At 36.9% G+C, this 7327-nt stretch overlaps 1 non-coding gene across 1 annotated transcript; it reads right to left on the bottom strand.

Moving 5' to 3' along the window:
• Positions 1-7253: 7253 nt before the first annotated feature.
• On the bottom strand, positions 7254-7327 carry TRNAV-CAC (transfer RNA valine (anticodon CAC)). Its single transcript has one exon. It is a non-coding gene; the product is annotated as a tRNA-Val (tRNA).

Genomic DNA, 7327 nt, shown 5'->3' with positions numbered 1-7327 from the left:
ACAAACAAGCCTAGGCTCTGATACCACTGATGGGTTTTGAGCATTCTAACACTTCCTAAGTGTACATGCAACCCTAATAATTATTTTTCCAAGGTTCATATCCTAACTAGCATGGCATGGGGAACATGAATCAAATAAAGCTAGTAGAAATACTTACCTTGTAGTAGTAGTTGATTGCTTGGAGTTTTAAAGCCTAGCACCAATAGTGTGAATGCCTCAAATGGAAATCACAAATCACCACAAACTTGGAACTTTGAGAGAATAGTCACTACTATCTTGAAATCGGCCCTCTTGCTTTACTCATCGCAACAAGTGTCAACTAGTGTGATTTCAATAACCAAAGCCTCCTTTATATAGTGTGGTGGATTAGGGTTACGTCCATGTAAACCCTAATACCCATGTCTCTTCATTTCCATGAGATCCATGGGTTAAAGCTCCATGGAGTATCCATAGACTTTTCCATGCAAGCCTAGCCCATTCCAAATAAGCATTAGCCCACACTATATAAATATAGAAGCCCATATTTAATTAGTAATATCTTTGATCTCCAAATTAATCCTAGATTAATTATAGATCAATACTAATTATATAATATGATCTTATATTAATATATTAGAACTTATAATATATTAATAAATCATAACTTGTACTATTCTCAACATATTATCCATAAATTGTTCGGGTGAAGTGCAACCCAAATAGACCATGTCGGGTCAGGTCAAGTACATACCAAATATAGTTATGGACTTAGACACTATATCCAACAAAAACAACCCTCAATATCAGACACCTATCTCATCGTCGCAATCGGATCCTGCATCCCATCAAACTCTGGTGGCTTCGTGTTGCTGAACTCTCGGAACAGCAACGCATCACCTCCTTGCGGCCTCGCAGCAGCAACAGCTGCGGTAGCCGCTGCAACAGCAGCCTCAGAAAGAGCAGCAGAATGCTCGTCAAAAGTCTCAATCAACATGGTCTTAATAGACTCGAACATCTCTGGTATCTCTGCCCTGATGGCCGCAGCCACCTCCTCATGGATGATCCGGTGGATCTCCTTATCACTAGCCCCGCTGCTCTCTGGCAAAAGGCGTGTCCTCACCATGATCTACCTCTAAAATACAACATACGATATATTAGAAATTCACTCAAGTATACTCGCACTCGATAACTCATCCCTCCTTGATCCCTGGCATCCCAAAGATTCTTACTTGGACTGTACACCGACCCATTGTTTTCAGTAGTATCGGCCCAATACTACTGTCCGCACCGTATCAGTATACACCCCAAGTCCTCCTCTTTGGGTCCCAAATCCCAAGTACTCTACTATGTATAATCCACTCTTTAACAGATCTCTCATAAGCTCCTTGCTGCTACCTATTCACTCTCAAGCATCTCATAGCAGCTCACCTCTCCCTAGGCTAAGGCATCACAAATCAGGGCACTCTAGTCCTAATAGGAATACCTAGCCTACTCTAGCAAGAGAATACATCATATCAATCTCATAAACATATAATATAAGGGTATTTTGGGAAATCACTGTTCAGGCGCTAACTGATCGTACACACGTTTCTGCTCTGTGTTTCTCTAAAAATCTTTTACTTCCTTTAGAAAATTTGGTTCTCTTTTGAAAATATTTTCCAAATCCTCAGTTTGAGTTCAAATACTCCCGAAGGTGTACCCGAAACCCTCAAACCAAGGCTCTGATACCAACTTGTAACACCGTACATTTCCAAAAAAAATTTCGCATTTATAAAAACATAATTCATTTGTAAATCATAAAAACATCATCATTTGGAATTCAATGTATAACATATAACAATATCCCAAGATCTCGTATCATAAAATCCTGTGTGTGTACTGATCAAGTCGGCGCCTTCCCGCGATCCTCACTAGTACCTGAAACACATAACACAAAACATTGTAAGCACAAAGCTTAGTGAGTTCCCCAAAATACCACATATAACACATATTAGCCACTCGAGGCTATAACTCTGTGGGTCCGTGCACCCAAACTCTGTGAACCCTCAGGTTCTAACTCTGCAAGCATGCAAAGAATAAATCACATAGAAGAATGCAGTACAACAAACAATATATATATAAAGCACTGTATCACATAACTCTATTTACCTACTCAAGGTAAAGTATAGTGAGAAGACTCACCTCGCGTATCTCGATAACTCATAAATCCCTGAAACCACTAGTGCTCGATCTCCTGAGCTATAGTCCTCCTATAACACAACATATCTCTAATTAACACTTCCTAATTAAGGTTGACTAACTCTATCAAGTCAACACCGGTCAACTCTGGTTAATGGTCAATGGTCAACCCCAACTCGCCGAGTCTGGCGTGGACTCGCCGAGTCCCTACGAGAACCCCATTTCCTCTGAGTCCCTTCCGACTCACCGAGTCACTCACCTAACTCGGTTACTCAATCCCTGGTATGAACATCCCGCACCAACTCATCGAGTCTGCTAATGGACTCGACGAGTGCATTCCATGCACAATCCCAAACGACCTTCCGAGGTCGAATCTGTTTCACTAAATCATAGATCCAGTCCTTCCAAGCTTATTTATCACGTAAAGTTCATGTCTTAGCTCTCATATCACACCTAATGACTCATAAATGGTGTTTTGACCTCAAACACAAAGATCCCAACCCAAAACCTCCATGGATTCGTAAAAATCTTGGACAAAGGGACACTCTGGACCTCCAAGAGTCTACATCCAGAACCTAACTCGCTTATGGTACCAAATGGGCTCTAGATCTAGCCACAAAAGGGCTCAACAAACCCTAAATAAACATGAACATCACCTCAACAGAAAAGGGGTCGAAAATGGTACCTCAAATGTGATGTTCTGGACCTCAAATCTTCAGGAGGTTGTTCCTCTTGCTTCCTCTTGGCTAAAACTTCCTTTCCCTTGCAAAACAACACCTCCAATTGTTGATAATGGCTCCTTCTCTCCCTCCACACGCTCAAATGCTCTAGGGTTTTGCTCTGGGGGCTGGTGAGCACAAATGACGGCCATAAGGCCCTTTAAATAGGCCCAAACCCGAGAAATTAGGGTTTCATTAAACAGCGCTAACTCGTCGAGTCCACCATTGCGACTCGTCGAGTCCGGTCATTAATCCGGATGAGAAATCACGTCTCTACTCAGCGAGTCTACGCACCAACTCGTCGAGTTCTTCCTCAAAACTCAAAATAAAAACAATAAATATAATACCTGAAATTCCCGGATGTTACAAGCACACCCGATTGTCCATCAGGACAGTTTTCAGGTCATCGTTCAAAAAATCAAGGCAACAAGCTCAAGGAATCAAGGCAACAGGACTAGCTTCAAGGTTATCGTTCGACAAATCTAGGCAGCAATGTTAGTCATCAGGTCATCGTTCGACAAATTAAGGCAACATGTTCGAGGAATCAAGGCAACGGGGCTAGTTTTTGGCTCTTCGTTCGAGCAATCAAGGCAACACGTTGGCAGGTGGGCTCCTTCACAGGTCTTGGGGCTTGCCTTGTTGGTTCTCGATGGTTGCTTCATCTCTATGGTCCCCCCAATATATACGTCAAGGCAACAAGGAATAGCCCACATGTTGTCCATTAGGATAGTTTTCAGGTCATCGTTCAAAAAATCAAGGCAACAAGCTCAAGGAACCAAGGCAACAAGACTAGTTTCAAGGTCATCGTTCGACAAATCTAGGAAACAACGTTAGTCATCAGGGCAGCGTTCGACAAATTAAGGCAACACGTTCGAGGAATCAAGGCAACGGGGCTATTTTTTGGCTCGTCGTTCGAGCAATCAAGGCAACGCTTCAGGGGATGGGATCCTTCACAGGTCTTAAGGCTTGCTTTTATGGTGCTAGATGGTTGCTTCGTCTCTATGGTCCCCCCAATATATACGTCAAGGCAATGAGTAATAGCACCCATGTTGTCCATTAGGCTTGTTTTCAGGTCATTGTTAAAAAAATCAAGGCAACATGCTCAAGGAATCAAGGCAACCGGGCTAGTTTCAAGGTCGTCGTTCGACAAATCTAGGCAACACTTCTAGTCATCGGGTCATCGTTCCACAAATCAAGGCAACATGTTCGAGGAATCAAGGCAACGCGGCTAGTTTTTGGGTTGTCGTTCGAGCAATCAAGGCAACGTGTTGGGGTTGTGCTCTTTCACGGGTCTTGGGGCTTGCGTTTACGATGCTCGGTGTCTTGGGGCTTGCCTTTACGGGTCACGGGTCTTGGGGTGGGCTCTTTCACGGGTTTTAGGATAAGATTATACCTGATTGATGCATTGGATTGTCTTGATGATGGATTGTGTTGAATAATTGAATGTTTATGTGGATAGTTTGGATAGAACTCTGCTATTCAGAAATAGATAAACTATTTCAACAGAGAAGAACTTTGAGATCAACTCAAGTCTTAAACACTCAAACTTAACTTGTTTATTTCATTTGGGCGAAGGCCCTATTTATAGGCTCCAAGGAGCCGGTTACAATTATTGTTGCAGTCGCTTGATTGCAAAACGATACACATAATTTACAATATAGACCCCTAGACTATGGAGGGTCTTACATCCTAGACTATGGAGGGTCTTAATGATGGATTGTGTTGAATAATTGAATGTTTATGTGGATAGTTTGGATAGAACTCTGCTATTCAGAAATAGACAAACTATTTCAACAGAGAAGAACTTTGAGATCAACTCAAGTCTTAAACACTCAAACTTAACTTGTTTATTTCATTTGGACGAAGGCCCTATTTATAGGCTCCAAGGAGCCAGTTACAATTATTGTTGCAATCGTTTGATTGCAAAACGATACACATAATTTACAATATACCCCAATTTTTGAACTTATAATACCTAGATTTTATGTAGATGATTGGTTTTTTGTTAATTTGGGCAAAATGTTAAATAATCGAGACTTTTTTTATTCAAAAAAAGAACTTTTAGGACTTTATTAAAAATTTCTCAAAATAATATGATTTTTCTGAATTAATCCCGATATTATATTTAAAAGTTCAAAGAATACGAAGAGTTAGGAATATAGATACTTGACTATAATACTTGTTTACAGTAGTATTAAAAGCCTGCAAAAAAACTTCATTAATTGTTTTGTAATTTTATAGATTTTTATATTGCATAAATCTTGAAAAAATCCAATTAGAAATTAGAATAATTTGCTTTGTTAGATGTATGGATTAGATGTTACTTTTTTATATTTATAAATTATTAATTATTTTTGTAATTTCATTAAAGTATAATTATAATTGTTGGAAAAGATATACGAGGTTGACAAATAAAATTGTTAATTATTTTTTCATTTGGTTCTTCGTTAATTGTTAGTTAATAATGTTATTTAGTGTACATTGATTAAAAACATAAGGTATTTATTGTTTTTTAAAAAAGAAAACTTGCAAGTTTTTCACAGTATTTCGAACAACTATCATCAATTATCATCAATTCCTTTGAATGCAAATATGGCAAATGTTCTGAAGAATTGATCTCAAATTAAACTTATTTATATATGAAGTTTAGTTATTGCCCCTCTGTTCTAATGTTTGTATTCCCCCGCAAGGGGACATAACTCTTTCACCCCCACCATTTTGGTCGAACCGAGATTAAACTCGATTAAGTTATAAACCAACATTTATTAGATATTATCCAAGTGATGATTGAGTAAAGACAATATATATTTTCAATAAGTTATTTCACTCTACTTTTTATATGATCAAAACAGGCTTTGGAACTTTTAACGAAAAATGTTGTGATATATTTAAAAACAATTTACTGGTACATTACAAACCAACTTTCAATCCAAGTTAAGATCGACTTCAATTACACTAGAATGACGAATTGACATTGCCAATAAGTCATACCAAAATAAAAAACAAGTTTGGGTTTTAAAATAATAAATTTATAAAATCAAATTTTAAAAATATTAATCTAATGGTCTTATTCGTGTTATTAGTTAACCTGAATTTTCAGAAAATTAATCAAATCTAAGAGCATCTATAATGATAAGTTCAATCGGAGACTTGAATGAGGAGACAAGTTTATCTGTTATTCAATGGATGAAACTCTATCATTATAAGATGTTACATTGGCATTTAATGGATTTGGAGTTCAATGGTCATTGAACTTTTCAATGGGAAAAAGAAAAAATTTTAATTCTTAAATATTTACTATAAATTACATTTTATAACATTCTATTAAATTTTGTAAAGTTCAATGCATTATAGAAAAAAAAATTTGATAGAGTTGTATGGATTAAAGAAAGATTATGTGACAATCTATTGAACTCTATGGAGTTCAATGCATTGTGTATGCCATAAACCCAATAAGGTTATCTTTATCCGTTTAACCGTATCGAATAACCTGCAAACCACATAACCTGAACCAAATAAAGCAAACTTGTTTTAGGGTATAAACAAAAAAGAAATTAATTTAAAGGTAGATGGAATGAATATTTGATTAGGGAAGGTTGAGGACTCACCTATCCTTATAGGAGTTTTGCTCATTTTCTAGTTTAAATTGACATATCATTAGATTAAATTATATGATTCAAATGAAGACAAATGAAAATGTTAGAACTGTTACATGGTTGATCACTCTATCATATGAAGCATGCTTCGTATGAATATATGCCGATTATTCGAAGACAAATTACAATGTCCACTTGTTCGATTTAAATTATATGAGCCCTTGTTAAATCATAAATGACTAAATAATCTTCAAGTTGGATTTTTGGTTTTAGCTTGTTGATTTTATTTGTGGGTATTATAAACATGTTTATTTTCTTGAGTTGTGAAAGCTAAAATTCGCTTCACACTTTACATATTTTGTAACTTAATGCAATTGCTTTTCTAGAATCATAGCAGTGGGGTTGGTTAAAAAGACACTATAATTTAATTTTAAAATATTTTTATTGGTTGAAATTGTATTATTTTCCGAAAAAACTGATTATAAGTAGTTAACTATAAGTTGATTTTTTAAAAAGTGGTCAATGGGGTGTCCAAATGGTGTCTTATTATCTTATGAAAAACATGTCGGACTTTTTCATACTTTGATATCTTTTTAAATTTCTCTCGAGTCAATTGAGAAATAGAAAGAACATAGTTAAACAAAATGTATGCACCAATTCAGTCTTGTTGTTTCATTGTTCGATTCGAAAGAATAGAATCTTTGTCGAATCAATAGCTAGATGTCACAAACAGATATGATTTTTTTGGTAAAAAAATGAGAGAAAAACGAATAAACAAAAGTGTCTGAGCCCGGGTTCGAACCGGGGACCTCTAGTGTGTGAGACTAGCGTGATAACCGACTACACCACCCAGAC

Source organism: Lactuca saligna, chromosome 5, assembly GCF_052625555.1.
Source record: "Lactuca saligna cultivar CGN05327 chromosome 5, ASM5262555v1, whole genome shotgun sequence".
Taxonomy (NCBI): domain Eukaryota; kingdom Viridiplantae; phylum Streptophyta; class Magnoliopsida; order Asterales; family Asteraceae; genus Lactuca; species Lactuca saligna.
Note: the sequence above shows the minus strand (reverse complement) of the source record. Positions and strands in the feature narration are given on the sequence as shown.